This window comes from Spermophilus citellus, assembly GCF_964194105.1.
Source record: "Spermophilus citellus genome assembly, chromosome: 3".
NCBI classification, from domain to species: Eukaryota; Metazoa; Chordata; class Mammalia; order Rodentia; family Sciuridae; genus Spermophilus; species Spermophilus citellus.
The window spans coordinates 200,388,268-200,405,298 of NC_138184.1; positions in this window are offsets into that span (position 1 = coordinate 200,388,268).

Consider the following 17,031-nt stretch of genomic DNA (forward strand, 5'->3'; position numbering starts at 1 on the left):
ATTTTGTTTTGTTCTGGAAAACATAGTTTATTAAGTTTTCAAAAGATTTATTTTCTGTAAGTTTTTAAGGATAATGTTTAAGCACAACCAGGAAGGGAGCCAAAGAAATAGGTATTAGACGTTCTGTGAACACTAGGTACAGGAGAGATTGGATTTAAGTATGGACACTGGAAGAAGTCGAGTATTCGTGCCCTTCAAAGTTTCAGGGAAAGCTGAGTTTGATTTTGCTCTGTCAAGATTGGGATCTTCTATATTTACTATTGTTTTGAAATGCTTAAAAGGGAGTCTTTTCATCCATGACCTGATTCAATTATTATAGTAAATTTTTTGTACTATGGAATTAAATTTGATGAATTATGGAGGATTTTATGTAATTTTCCTGCTTATATTATAAAGGTTTTATAAGGCCCTAATTGCTTAATAGAACTGCCCAAATTTAATTAAGATAAAATTACAGTAGGTTATTATAATATTTAATTATGAACAAGGAGCTTGGCAACATTAAAGGGGTTCTGTCCAAATATATAGGTTAAACCATGTGATTTAATCTCACCCTGCCTCAATTTCACAATTTCAGCTCCTAAGAGAATTGAGGCACCCTATCTCAATCATCTAGTCCTGTTGTATGTTTTTTTTTCTCCTTAAAGAACTCAATCGGTAAACTAATCAACTCTGTATTCAGAATTTTGGACTAATAGAAGGTTGGGAAAATTAAACAAATTTTATAAGATACCCCAACCTTTGGAAGTTTTGATATATGCTCACTATTTATTTACCATTTTTGCTATTTACTTTAGCTAAAAGAAGTGTTTGGGGCACAGGCCAAAGGGAGGGAGGGTATAGAATACAGATTCTTTAAAAATAAATCATATAGTGAAATAAAATTTGTTGTAGAATATTTTAATATTTTCCTTAAGATGGAGCAAAACATCTTAGTATACAGAACATCCAGGATTGGGAATTGCTGGTTCATTGTTTCAGTGACTAGCTTACTTAAATTCTCAAAACAATTTGTCTAGTCTCAAAACAATATGAAGTGCCTCACACAAATGTACAGGAGTTATACATTTAGAAATTAAGGAAAGGATGATAAATACATTAGGAAGTTAGGAAGATAGGAAAATGAGAAGCATTAATAAAGAAACCTTAATAAATTATAAAAAAATGTAATTCCTTTCTATATTAATGTTTCTCAGCCTTAGCTGCACACAGGGATCATCTGAAACTTACAAAAAAAAAAACCAAAAAACAAAAAAAACTAATGTTTTGACCCACCTCAGCCCAGTTACATGAGAATTCTAAGGATGGGGCTTGAACAATGCTGCTTTTAGAAAATCATATAGTATATTCTGATATGCAACCGGGATTAAGAATCATTGCCTTGGGGCTGGGGATGTGGCTCAAGCAGTAGCGCGCTCGCCTGGCATGCGTGCAGCCCAGGTTCGATCCTCAGCACCACATACCAACAAAGATGTTGTGTCCGCCGAGAACTAAAAAATAAATATTAAAAATTCTCTCATTCTCTCTCTCTCTCTCTCTCTCTCTCTCTCTCTCTCTCTCTCTCCTCTCTCACTCTCTCTTTAAAAAAAAAAAAGAATCATTGCCTTATACCAAATAAATAAGTAAGTGGAGTAAACAAAAAAAAATCCATTGCTCTCCCTCCCTCTAAATGTAAAGAAAATCACTAGAGTTGTTCTGAAATCCATTCTCTGTTACATTATCATTTTGTTTAGCTGAAATTGACTCAATTTTTTTTTTCAGGAAAAAATTTGTTTGTCACTACCTTTTTTTCAAGATGCCTATGTGGAAACAGAAATAGGAAAAAAAAACTAGTCCAAGATTAAAGAAGAATAAGGACTCACTGGTGGTGTAAATACAGTGCCTGGGGAGAAAGAAGTGAGTCACTGGGACTAAAGAGGCAGGGGTAAAAATCACAGAGGACTTCCTGGAGGAGATAGCATTTTTCCCAGGCCTTGAGAACTAAGAAACAGCTCCCCGAAAGAAGATGGAGCCGAATGAACTTGGGGCTGATGGAAGGGTGAGCAGAGACTGGGAACAACTCCTGAATACGGGGAGTTCACAGACAGGGGAGCAGATCCATGAGACATGGAGGCAGCTAAATAATTACATTCACCGCGAATTCCCATTCTATCTTGCTTAGAAGATGTTTCTTTTTAAGTGACTGACTACTTTGGCGCTGGAGAAAACGGATCATCTCCCGTGTGTGTGGCAGGATGAGTAATGGAAACATCACTTGTCCCTGCCCTCCTAACCTTGGCCCATCTTCTTTTTTTCTGAGGTATCTTACTAGACTTTATGGTGCCTGTAGACCTTGAAGCCAGAATCTGAGTAGGAAAAAATGAATAAATAAATAAAAGGCAGAGGCAGCAGCCCAGAGGAAGCTCATCTTTGGAAAATCTTTAATCAACTGAGATTTGGCTAGGCCTCTGGAGGTGGGAGGAGAGGAAGACTTTGACAGGGCAAAAGAATGGAAGTCAGGACTCATTGCTCAGAGCTACTGGACTCTCAGGAGGGAGACCCTGGCACCCCAGTTTCCAGCATTGGCCAAGATCCTCGTACCTATGTGGGTAGGGACCCAGTGAGTCAAGGGACCCTAGCAGGTAAAACCATGGGGAAGTCAGTAGCAGCTCATCCCATTTCTAAGTTCCAATCAAGGGTTAAGAGCCTGTCATAACTGATATAAATTCCTTACTGCTCTGAAGGACCACATACGGAAAACAGCTTCTGCACACTCAAGTTTGTGTGCCAAAATTTGTACTTGTGACATCTATGAATATTCTTGACCTAAAAAGTGGTACTGAGGGCTAAAGAGGGTGGGATATTGAATCAGCCAGGTTTCTGTCTTTAGTTCTTATCAGAACTTCTAGAATAGAACTAACATTTATTATACACTCATTCCATGCAAGGGATTTACTGATATTGCCTTATTTTATCTTCCTAGCACCCCTGAGAGATAAGGACTTGTTTCATCACCAGACCAGGTCAGTCTCCTTGGCAAGGTCACCCACAGAGCCTGGATTCAATGTTAGGTTGACATCACAAAATCTTATTTCCTTAACTTCATTCCTGCACGCCCTCCCTAGACTCTTTGTTCAGTGTTGCCATTAATAAAACATAGACACTAATAAACCAGAAAGTAAGAATGCTGTCAGTGGAGGACTTATTCTATAGCTCCCCTTCCTTGATAAGCTCTGATAAAAAGGAATGAACAAATTCAGATTCTGCTTCTACCAAACTCCCTTTGAGAAATAATTGGAAGAGAACAATCTCTACTGTTACCCAGTCTGCTCTTCCGGTGTATCTCTGCACATTTTTTTTCCTTTTCCTATGACTGCAGATTTTTCTCTGCCAGTGCCTACTTGTCATTGACATCCATTGTGCTCTGATAAAGGGCTGTCATAGCTTTAAAGTAGGAAAATCCACCAAAATAACCTTCAAAGAAACCATCCCTAATCAAATGCTTATCGATCTCTGTCTCACTGCTCCTTATCTTAAAATGAATATTTGAGAAGGAAATCCTTTTGCCACATATTCACCGGGAAGGAAAATGGATTGTACTTTCCATATGTGAGGCAGAATTTTTGATAAACTTGAGATATTCTGGTACTTTATGCACTTGTCACTTTGTTCAGTCATACTAGTTCTGTTTTTTGACAACTTGTTTGTTGGTATAAGAAGCCAATGGGAAGGTGAACTGAATAGAGGAAGAAATTCCTAAATGAAGATTGTTTTGAGGTACAGATTCTCCATAAGCTCAGTTCATGGTGGTAATCTCAGGAGTTAAGGGGCCCTCATGATTTCTAGGTGCTTAATAATGTATCGTTCCGACTTGATCTAGTGCATTGAGATAGAAATGTCATAAGATAGGTATGTCCACTCTGGTATATTTTCAGAAAGAAGAGGTGGGGGAGAAAGAGAAAGAGAGGGAGAGAAAGAGAAAGCATGTCTCAAAGTATGATTACAGAAATATTTTTAGTTTAGTAATTACTGATGAGATTATGAGAGTTTTATTTCCTGCTTTATATTTATAATATTTTTCTAGTTAGATGAATTCTAGATAGGGAAGAGGGATAGGAGGGAAAGGGAGGGGGCAGGGGATTAACAAGGATGGTGGAATGTGATGGACATCATTATCCAAAGTACATGTATGAAGACACGAATTGGGTGTCAACATACTTTATATATAAACAGATGTGAAAAATTGTGGTGTATATGTGTAATAAGAATTGTAACGCAAAAAAAAAAAAACAAAGTACATGTATAAAGACATGAATTGGTGTGAACATACTCTATATACAATGATATAAAAATTGTGCTCTATATATGTAATGAGAACTGTAATGCATTCCGCTGTTGTGTATTAAAAAAAATAAAATCAATAAAACTAAAAAAGAAAAAAATCAAAACTAAAAAAATAAATTAAACAAAGAGTGTTATGTTGAAAAAATAATATTCTTTAGGATCTATGTTTTTCTTGAGTGGACATTTGTAATAATAATTTATGAACAAAAAATGTGACATGAAAATATCCTTGAGGGACAGGTGAAAAGAAAGGGCAAACTCTGTATAAGTACAGTTTTCATACCCTTAAATACCAATTAAAATGGCATAGACTGTTTTGTCAAACACAGGCAATGCCTCCAACAGTGTGTGAATGGGAAAGGGAATAATGTCATCCCAGTCAGCCACGAGGGAGCAGCTGGGCCAGTATGACTTCGGAGTTCCTCAAGTAGCTAGAGATGACCTAGCCTCTGGCTCCGGACTTCAAAGGGGCTAAATGACACTGGCCTTCCCACCCATGCAGAAGATGTGGAGGAAGTTCAGGATCTTCGAGTGATCCTTGTCTCTCTGTCCCCAATGCTAAAATTAAAATAAATAAATGAATAAATAAAATGAAAGGGGGAAAAAAGGAAATATATCTAATGGCTGTGTTCTTTCTGATAAAGGAAAAAAGAATGGAGGAGACCAACTTTGGAAGTGGTCAGAGAAGCATCAAGAGGCACACTGCACTGTGAGGAGATGTTGGGGACCTACTGTACTACTGGTGTCCTTGCTGCTCTTTACCCACTCAAGGCATCCCGGCCATTCCTGCTGACATGGGAGCACTACCGTGGTAGCTGCTAACAGATAACTAGGTAGTTTTGTTGTGGGAGCTTCATTTCCTGATGATGAATTATGAAGAGTTTTTTTTTTCCTTTTGGTTGTTTTAAAATAGGGCTGTCTTTACCTGAGAACATGTTAATTAAGTTATCATGTTTTCCCTAGTGCAGATTTAATGCATTCCATAGAGACGAATGACCCTTTAGAAGATAGCTTTCACTGATTAATGTTACTCTTTTCTTCCTACTCTTCCTCTCTGCTCTGTTCATATTTGCTCTCATTATATCATGAGATGGGAGGGAAAGGGAGAGATGAGGAAAATTGCATGGAAATGAAGGGAGACCCTCATTGCTATACAAAATTACATATAAGAGGTTGTGAGGGGAATGGGAAAATAAACAAGAAGAGAAATGAATTACAGTAGATGGGGTAGAGAGAAAAGAAGGGAGGGGAGGGGAGGGGGGATAGTAGGGGATAGGAAAGGTAGCAGAATACAACAATTACTAATAGGGCATTATGTAAAATTGTGGATGTGTAACCGAAGTGATTCTGCAATCTGCATTTGGGGTAAAATTGGGGGTTCATAACCCACTTCAATCTAATGTATGAAGTATGATATGTCAAGAGCTTTGTAATGTTGTGAACAACCAATAAAAAAAAAAAAGAAGATAGCTTTCAGTACTTGCCATAGCAGCTGATGTAATTCCACCCAGAAGAGCATCTCAGAACACCCAGGGCCTGAGGAACGGGCTTGAGGAAGCAGATAGGGGCGTTCAGATCAAGCTCTGAAGCAGCCAGGACCCCTTCCCTGCATGATTGTGTCTGCTGCTTTCTGTTGTGCTTCCTAAACAACTTGATGTTGTCTATGCACTGGGCCATGCTATTCACCAGCTGGCCTTCCTTCTAGAAGGAAGTTGGCCTTTATCATCCAGAATCCTGTTGGAAAACTACTCTATTTCAACACGTCGGAATGTGACTCTTTCAAACGGGAACAAGAGCCACAGGTCCCATCTTCACAGTTGGTACAATGTCAACTCAAATGGCTATTTGGGAAGACTATGCTGAACTTAGTGGCCCTCTTTTAGAGATAGAGAGAGAGAGACAAAGATTGAAACATAGTCTCTGGCCTTCGGTAGTTGGGACCTGACATGGGAGCACAGCAATTGCTTCCAGTGATAATAGTGAACACAGTAAGAGAGATTCAGCCAATGTAGTATGAGAGGAGGCATCTTCCAGGTGAGGTCCTAGGTGGGTGGAGGTTGTGACATCCTCCTCTCAGGCCCTGACCTCCTGCAGAAATTCAGCACAGGGGTGGCCCTGCTGCTGTGTGCTAAGCCATTATTTAAAAGGGGTATCCAGTGGTGTGAATCTAAATGAGCTTTCTAGTGAGTGAGGGGCTAATAGGGAGACAAGCTGGATACTGAATAAGAGACCAAGTCTGGGAGAACCTTCTAACCTGAAAAAAAAAAAAAAAAAAGGAATGTGAAGAACAGCTTGGAGACATCTCTGCCCCACCATGCTGTACTCATTGCCCAGCCTCCACGACCTCCACTTTTGCTCAACAATTTCTAGTTGTTGAGAACAAGACTTACCTAGCAAAAAGAGCTCATCTCATTACTTTGAAATTGCTCACAAACTCTTTCCTGTTTGCTTTTTTCCTTACTCTCATCCTTCCATTTCTAACCTTCTTAGAGCTCCTTTGTGTTCCATTTCCCCTTTCCCTACCCCTCCAGACCAGGAGGACAAAACACAGGTGCAGTTACCAGGACACCAGGCTACGCTGAGTTTTTCCATGAAGGAAAGTGCTGTGGAGTTGGCCTTTTGTCTGACTCTCCTGACTCCCTCCAGGGATCGATCTCCTTTTCTGTAGTAGCAGAACAGAAGCCTGGAGAGTTGATGTGGTTGCAGCACGACATAAATGGAAATCCGAACACTCATTTTCCACTTCTTTATTTTGCCTTCTGAGTCACCGTGCCTCTGCAAAACTTCAACCTCTCTTCCCACAGCCTTAACCCCTGAAAACCTGCAGCAAGTTCACATGCATTTTAAACACTCCACTCTTAAGTCCAACTTTTAAAAATATTGTGGATCCAGTGCATGGCCTTGGTTTTATAAGATGCTAGTAATTTTTTTTTTAACTTCCACTGTATTGCCCATTTTTGGCATTTCTACTTTTCCTTGTATCTTTGTAAGATTTCCTTCCAGATGTCTCTTCCAATGGCTTGACAACAGCCCTGTTATCTTCTAAGAATCTAAAAACATGTTACTGCTTTGCAAAAATGTGTCTGCTTTTCCATCTCGTTAAGCAGTATCTGAAATCTCTCTGAAAACACATGAAAAGGAGAGGCGGGTGGGGGGAGGGAGGGAGAGAGCCTTCCAGAATCTGAGAGTCCCAAATAAATAAAGGCCCATTAGTGTTTTTTTAATAACATCAAAGAGTTACCTCATATTTAAAATGTACCGTTTTTGTTTTGTATGGGGTGGAGAAGGACATTAATGCAAACTTATTTGCTTCTTAGTTTATCATGGAAATCAAAAGAAACAGAAGAGAAAAAAAGAAAAAGAAAAGAACAGAGAGTTCTGACTTTCATCTCAGGCTATTTCTGAAATGACAAAATGATGATCCTGCAAGATTCTCAGAACTTTTCTCCACCTTGCCAAGAGTCCCTCTGTGCTCTGCCGGTGACTTGCCTAGGAAAGGATCCTTTTCAGCCTTTCAGGCTGCTAAGCCAAGGCAGATACAGCCACAAGGTGTCACTATTGCTAACATCGCTCTCCACCTACGGGATCAATTGTGATTGTGCATATCTAACGAACATTCCAAACTCATTTTCAAATAGGCTCAGTGGGAACGAAAATTTTTGATTGGCAATATTAGTTGCCTCCTTCACTTCAAATGAACTTGTGACTTCTGCTCAGTTATCTCGTGAGACTTAGATTTCTAATTCAGAAATTGGATAGGGGATAACAATTCCCGTTTCTTTCTTTTTTTGGGGGGGGGGGGATACTTGTGAGCTTTAAATTAGAAATCCTTTGGTTTAGCTGTTTTATAGGCAGAACTTAGCTCTCCAGAAAGGCTAGCTTTCTTAACTTAAAAAGTCAGGAAGTGGGAGTGGGGAGAGAGTAGTAACTTTTTACACTCTGAGAGAGCAACTGGAATTAAGGGTTATAAGAACATCTAATATAGATTTCTGTTTATTGTTAATAGCTGTGCCACTAAAAAAATGTTTAGGAAAAGCTAATTAATGTAGCTTCCTCTTACAGAATCAGAATATTAAAGTTGCTTTGAAGTCTTTAGGAACCCCTGCTATAAAGACACCCAGCTGATTTTGTTTAATACAAATTTCCCAAATCTCCTTGAGCCAAAAACATACATTATGTTTTGTTACCATCCAAATCAGGAGACTTTTGTCTATTTTAACTTCATCGTACAGATGAGAAGCCCAAACAACAAAATTTGGCACACAAAACACATGTCTTCTAAGTGGCAGTTGTGGAGAATCATACCAAACCAACAAAAGATGAGTTATGGCCCCTAACTCATCTCTCCCCAGATCTGTGCTGAATGATTCGAGGATAGGCTGGTAGTTTTAAATCAACCACAGTGGCAATATTTCACTACAGAAATGGGCTAGCATGACAAATCATTTTTCCCCCAAAGAGTAGGTTTAGTGGTATACCACTTTTAGAACCCAGGTGTTTAAATACCCAAACCCACATTTCAAAAATTTCTCAGTTTCTAATGTATTTTGCAGACATTTTGGTAGAGGAATGGCAAAACTTAGAATATTAGTATCCTCTCTGTGTGTGTGTGTATGTGTGTGTAATATTCAAGACACATCTGTTATTGGAGGGAGTAGGGGATTCTTTTCTTCAAATGCTAGGAGGAATTTCAGTTTTCCTGCTGAGTTCTAACCTGCCAAGCCTCAGCCAGTTAAAGTTCATGGTAGAGGAAGGTTTGCTAACTGATCAATATCTCTTCCAGCCCACCTCTGATTCCTAGGGTAGCTCCAGGGACCAGAATGAATTCAATGGCTCCATCTAACCCACAGCTGGCCCATGATAGCTTATTTAATAGGGCCTTGATATGCTAGATGTGGGAATTTGATAACTTCCAGATGCTTCCTAACTGTTCTAAAAAGATCTTCATATATATCTATATCTATGTAGATATACCTATCTCCTTGGTTTTGCTGTATTTATTATATAAATAAGTGTATTATATAAATAAACCAATAATTTTATTTATATAATAAAAATATAGTCAACATGTACCTCTTCATTGTGATATCTTCAGCCATGACTGAAATATCTGCTCCAGGTCAATGATATTTCTAACTCACAGTTCCAGTCTTCCAGAGGAGAAAACTGGAATGCAACAAAGTTTAATCATGTTCCCATTGTGACATAACTCATACTCATTTTCTAGTCTTTAAAGACCCATGAACTTTGAGCCATTTAGGTTCCTTCTTGTGTAGAGAAAGAAGAGTGAGTTGACCTTCCTGGAAAGGACATTTCCGGACAAGAAGTATACCAGGACCAAGCAAGAAACTGTCTTTTAAGGAGGCCTCTGTAACTCTGTTTAAAAGCTACACTTACCACACAGGAGGGTGGAAATAGAGGCATTCCTTGTCTACTGGGGAAATATTACAATAATACTTTGGGAGACACAAAGAGATTGCTGTCCTTGCCTGTGTGTTCTGGAGAGAGAAAATAAGGAGAGAAGTAGGAAGTTATGGACATTTTTACAAATAACAGTTTGGGTGTTAAGCCAGAACCACAAGCTGCTTCATGCTTTTTGGGAAATGGCTTTGAGTCATTTATCAATTGTCTCATCCATGACAACATAAGTATCAGCAAAGTCTCTGAAATTTGTGGTGGGACTGCAGCAAAAGAGCAGGAAAATTGTGTAGGTCATGGGCTCTGGCCTGGGCCCCATGCTTTGAGTAACTGTGTTGCATGTAGGTGCTGTGGAGCCTCGGGGCCCTGGCAGGACAGTTGGGGACACTGGTTTATTCTTGGCACATGGCTCATCACTGGAGTCCTGAGAGTCTAGCACTACAATGAGACGAATTAGGAGATTCTGACAGGGATGAAGAGGACAGGTCACTGAAACTATATAAAGTAGCTTGCTTAATTCTGTATTTTTTGGGATGGTGGTGGTGGTGGTGGCTGAATACAGGTATACAGCTATAAAATCACTTTTGCATTCAGGCTAGGATATTCAATTTCTGCTCTCCACGGTCTATTGGTTGAGTTTCACATGGATTTTTCATTCTGCCGTGTTTATACATTTTGTTGATAAATTTGAATTTGATACTACAAAATTTGAACTTGAAATCATTTCCTATACTACTATTTATGGTTCAGATCTGATAGGTGCCACTTCTTTATACTACTACAGATTAGAGTTCAGTCACTCATGGTCAAATCTCACAAAGTCAAACTTTCATCATTTGATGAATTTTCTCTATTTTTAATCATGTAGTATGTCCCTTTCCTATTCTAGGTTGCCAGTGTCAAAAGACTCTTGTGCTGGTGGCTGGGGGTTGTGGCTCAGCCGTAGAGCACTCATCTAGCACTTGCGAGGCCCTGGGTTTGATCCTCAGCCCCACATAAAAATAAGTTAATTAATTTAAAAACCCAAAGATATTAAAAATAATTTTTAAAAAGACTCTTGTGCTGAATATCTAGTAGCCTATAGTGGAAAGGGCAGTAATGTAATCTCTCATGATCACAACTCCCTTCCAAGGGGATCCCAGAGTTGCTTACAGGTTATTGCTTATATAGGTATCTGCGTTCTGTATCACATGACCTGGGATTACCACCTACACTGCAGTCATCGTTTGACCATGAATGACCAGTCTTAGATTGTTTTAAGTAGGGTTGGGTGCCATAGGGGACCATGGCTGCTATAGAACACAACTTATGCAAAAAGTAGCTGAGAAGGGGAAAACCTTGGAGCTTGGCTCCAGAATTGTTCCACAAGAGCATCCGGTTACGTCTTGTAACTGAGCTCTAGATTGTTCTCACAGGGGACAGATCTCCCCCTGAGCCAGTCCTTGAAGGATTTTAAGTTGCACTCAAAAATGGTAATCTGCATACAACCCTGAATTGGAAGATACAGGAATTTAAGAGTGAAAAAGCATTAAAATTTAAAATCTGATGGGATACAAAATTCAAACAAACAAAAAAATAAGTGAAATACTAAATAGAATGGTGGCACTTACTATCCATCGGTGGTGTTAAATGGGATGGATGATCAAACTTTCAAGGCTTAACTTTTCATTTCAGACCCTAAAAGAAAAAAAAAAACAGATTCAAAAGTTAATTATAACAAGGGAGGAAATTACATCACACTCTTGGCGGGCTTATCTTCATCCACCACAGCAGCCTATTAGCATAGCTTTATCAGAGGATGTTAGAATGCAGACCCATCAATGAAGCTCATCGATTAATTCTGTGAACAAAATTAGAGTCACTGCTTGTTCTGAAATTGGGGAGTCAATGCTGTATATTAATAACTAAGCAGATAATTCAAAATAAAGGAGTGCATGCTCTACAGAAACCTCCCCTCTCACTCTCCCCAAAGGGATCTTGTCCATCTCTGAACCTTTAAGGTGTGCTGTTTGCTCAAGCCACCTGTGCTTGGAGAACCTTCTCTGCCTTTTTGGTTATGGGAAGGAGGTGGTCTCCAGTGGGACAACAATGACAATCCAACTCCTGTATGGTCTTTCATTTTTTCTTTTTGCAACTCCCCTACATTCTACCTTGTCTCCCACAAAACTGGTTTCCTCACTATTTGCTAAATATAATTTATTCTCCTACCTCTGAGTGTCCACCCATATCTTTGTTTCCAACTAGAGTGCCCCTTCTTTCCAATTTTAACTCTTGAGTATTATTTATTCTTAATTTAAAACCCAGTCAAAAATCACCTATCCAGGCCCCAAGAACAGAATATGATCTTGTCTGTCTATAGTCAACTGAAAAGGCTGTTTTTAAAGTTTGGTGAAAGAGTATATTCCTAGACTTTACTTCCAGTGATTTTGATTAAGCAGTTCTGGAGTGGGAAGCACTCCAGAGCTGGGGCTCCATAATCTTCACTTTTTAAAAGAATTGCAGTTAGTTCTGTTACACCAAGCTCATGAACCCTTCCTCGGATAAGCACTGTATAAGCCAGTCACCTGACACCTACCATTTACTGTCTTGCTTTTTCCAGTGGATTTAGATCTCAAGAGAAAAAGTAACATCATTAAATATGAAAGGTAGCAGAATACAACAGTCACTAATATGGCATTATGTAAAAATGTGAATATGTAACAGATGTGATTCTGCAATCTGTATTTGGGGTGAAAATGGGAGTTCAAAACACAATTTGAGTCAAATGTATGAAAGATGATATATCATGAGCTATGTAATGCTTTAAATAATCAATAAAAAAATTTAAAAAAACCCAAATAAATAATACTTCTCCAAATTTGAATTCAACTATTATTTTTTTTGTGTGAACAACAGCAGGAAGTAAGATCACCTCTTCAAAATTAATGATTCTCAAACCTCACCCCAAATGCATCCACCAGGCCAAAAGAATAACCTTAACAAAATCACCCACATCAGTGGTCCTTATCCAGACTCACTGTCAAATCTTGATCAAGATTTCACTATTCTATCTATGTAAACCAATGAAGGTAACAGAATGCATTTTCCAGTAAGCTTTCAATTTTATTTTTAAATTTAAATATGGTATATTCATCGGACATTATGTCTTTCCTATTTATTGCTATTAGATGCCCTCCCACACACATGAAATGGTAATAGTGAAGTTATTATTTTTAGCATTCTTATTTAGAAAAATGTTGTCTCTATTATGGACCTTAGTTTTTTTTCATCATATATTTTATTATTTTTGACCTTTCTCATTTTGTTTCAAGAATTGATTCCAGTAGCCTCTTTTGGTGAGAGGTATCTTGAGTTTGTCTTCTAGGTGGTGGATTTGATGTCAAGAAAATCAATTCTATTCTTTACTACTTCCATTTTGAAGATTTTAAATTTATTGTATCTTGAGGTTATTATATAAGTTGTCCATTCAGTTGTACATCACCTGGATCCCGATCTTTATGTTGCCCTAATACATCAAAACATCTAGTTGATGGAGGCTATTCCATTCCTATACTTGCAAAACAATGCAGCAATTGCTTTCTAAAATTATAATTTGTTTCTTCTGTAAAGATATTTTCTTTTAAATTTGGGGGTGCTTTTTCCTTCCTTTAAGCTGCAGTATCCTTTTATAAGCTAAGCACAGAGCTTAGATAGTTAACTTTAGCTGCAAAAAGAGCTTCCAAGTGCATTAAATGGAAACTGAAGACTATCTCATTCGTTGTATCTTTGGATAAATGTAGTATCTGGACCTTATTTTTAAAAAATTCTACTGGTCATCAAAATTATGACCTCCTGGATGCCTCCTTATCTCTGTGTGAATTCCAGTATCTTCTCCAGTCCAAAGTGCTGTCTTTTCCCCCAGGACTCTGATTTATCAAAAAAAAAAAAAAAAAAAAAAAAAAAAAAAAAGAACAGCTGTTTCTTCACATGGCGTTGAGATGTACCACCCCTTTTTGGAGACCTTACAGACCTTTGCTTGGTGTGCTGGCCTTTCAATTTTACGGCTTTAAAAGTGTCATTTTCCTTAGAAGATGGCAATAATGTTTAATACTCTTAGTTACCAATGCAATGATATGCCTCTACGATACAGCACAAAGGAAGAGAGCAGGAAGTGTTAGAATTTGAGTAGTGAATTTGATTTATTTCTTTATGTTACTTTGTGAGTTTGTTATATTTCTCCCAAGGAGTGAAAGTTCCCTATAAATCTGGGAGAAGAATCTCCTTAACACAGAATGATAGCACAAATTATCTACGGAGTTTCCCATATCTTAAATAGACCTGGTTTTGGAACATTGTTTTTTCTTTGGCATTAATTGCTCATAGTTGAGACTCAGTGCCAGATAATTTGCCAATATCTTCAAAGGTGGCTGAGGAGTCTAACTATATGGCCTGAATTATTTGACAAACAACCATTGTCTTGGTTCCTCCACCTATGGAAAAAAATTATGGTTTTTCATTAGGCATACGTCTACCTAAACTAAGTGAACAATTACTCTGCAGAGAAGCTTACGCCTTATTTTACTTAATTTGCTTTGTATTAAAAGTGTTCAATTAAACCCAGGAAGAAAAATAAGGTGTTCCTCTAGTGTTTATATGAAAACCATTTTTCTAAACGAGTTCCTGTATGAATATATATAGCATTTTATCAAAAATTAATAGTCTTAGCCTGAAAAAAACAGAGCACTATATATTAATTATCCAAAGCAGTAGTTTTATTTATGACCTCTTTGACATAGCCTTCACCTCAGTAGTCTCAGTCCCAGAAGCTGTGAAGAAAATAGAAAAGGAGCTGAATGTAGGTTTTCAACTGGAACGGTGGTTAATTACTTCTGTTCTACACTATTTGTGCTGTATGGTCAGTAACATGCTAATGAGTTTCAATTAAGTTACCTTTGCAAAACTAAATTACCTTTGCAAAATTCTGCCAAGAAACAGAAATTGGGTCATATAAGGTGGGATATCGAATAAATATTGTCTTGTTATCAGTGGAAATATATGCTTAACCTCTTTACTTTTCCATTATCTGTGATTCAAAATCACTGATGTATGTCATGGGGTTATGGCTGTCAGTAAAAGTGGCTTAGAAGGGAGTGAAAGAATTCAAAGGGTAAACAACTGTAGCTTTAACATATTTCATGAAATCTGAAAGATGTTGTTTGGATGGTTCTACTCTAAACCTTGTTGTAGAACACTGAGGTCGGATGGTGACTGGCCTATGAGAAATAGCTGGAATTAGAATAACGTGTTCTTCTCAAAACACTGATCTCTTAAAAAATTTAAGAGCATTTCATAGTCAAAGTTCTATCTCCTCATCATCTTGGAGATTTATATAAAATAAAGACACTTAAATTCCTGCAACTAAAGAAGGACCAAAAAGGTATTTATTTGTTAACAGTATCTCCTGATATTTTCCTAAATTCAACCTTTTTTCTAGAACCATCCATGGAACCGATGTCTGACAGCATGAATTCTCCCATTCCTGGTAGTGGTAAGAGTGGCTCATTGTATCTAACCTTTTTATATAAACAGTGTGATTTAGGCTGAACATTTGCTTTCCTTCCGGGAGTCTAGGATTTAGGTCTGGGTAGGTAGAGGATATCTGTGTGGCTAGTTCCCTCCCCAAATCCTTGGCCACTGAGTGTCTGATGAGTTTCTATGGTTGGGATATTGCCACACATGTTGCCATGGTCGTTGCTGGAGAGGTGGCGTGCCTTCTGTGTGACTCCTCGTGGGGAGAGACTCCTGGCGTCTTGTGTTTGGGTCTCCTGACCTTTGCCCATGTGCCTTCTCCTTTTGCCGCTTGTGCTTAGACTCCTTTTACTAACTAATCATACATAGAAACACGCAAGGTCCTGTGAGTCCACCTGGCGAATGAGAGACCCCGATAGTGGTTTCAGGAATCCCATATATGAGTGCTAAGCTAGAAAGACACACCTCTGCCTGCGCGTACCTTGCCATCTGATGATGTGGATAATGAAAGAACTTACCAAATTATCACTTATCAACTTAGATTAAAATTAAGTTTCCTTTTTCTAAAGGAAAAGTTCAAATGCCACATTACTCTGCATTAAAAAATGACAAAATCATAGAATTTGGAGGGAAATGGATGGCATTAGAGCAGATTATGCTAAGTGAAGCCAGCCAATCCCTAAAAAACAAATGCCAAATGTCTTCTTTGATATAAGGAGAGTAACTAAGAACAGAGTAGGGAAGAAGAGCATGAGAAGAAGACTAACATTAAACAGGGATGAGAGGTGGGAGGGAAAGGGAGAGAGAAGGGAAATTGCATGGAAATGGAAGGAGACCCTCAGGGTTATACAAAATTACATACAAGAGGAAGTGAGGGGAAAGGGAAAAATAATACAAGGGGGAGAAATGAATTACAGTAGAGGGGGTAGAGAGAGTAGAGGGGAAGGGAGGGGAGGGGAGGGGGGATAGTAGAGGATAGGAAAGGCAGCAGAATACAACAGACACTAGTATGGCAATATGTAAATCAATGGAAGTGTAACTGATGTGATTCTGCAATCTGTATACGGGGTAAAAATGGGAGTTCATAACCCACTTGAATCAAAGTGTGAAATATGATATATCAAGAACCAACCTAGAAGCCCTTCAATAGATGAATGGATTAAAAAAATGTGGTATTTATACACAATGGAGTATTACTCTGCAATAAGAAATGACAAAATCATAGAATTTGGAGGGAAATGGATGGCATTAGAGCAGATTATGCTAAGTGAAGCTAGCCAATCCTTAAAAAACAAATGTCAAATGTCTTCTTTGATATAAGGGGAGTAACCAAGGACAGGGTAGAGACGAAGAGCTGGAGAAGAAGAATAACATTAAACAGGGATGATAGGTGGGAGGGAAAGTGAGAGTTAAGAGAAATTGCATGGAATTGGAAGGTGAGCCTCAGGGTTATACACAATTACATATAAGAGGAAAGGAGGAGTAGGAGAAAAATTATATAAGTGGAAGAAACGATTTATAGTAGAGGGGATGGAGAGAGAGTAGGGGAGGGGAGGGGAGGGGAGGGGTGAGGGGACAGTGGAGAATGGGATAGACAGCAGAATACATCAGTCACTAGAAAGGCAATTTGTAAATCAATGGAAATGTAACTGATGTGACACAGCAATATGTATACGGGGTAAAAATGGGAGTTCATAACCCACTTGAATCAATCTGTGAAATATGGTATAATAAGAACTATGTAATGTTTTGAACAACCAACAATAAAATAATTAAAAAAAA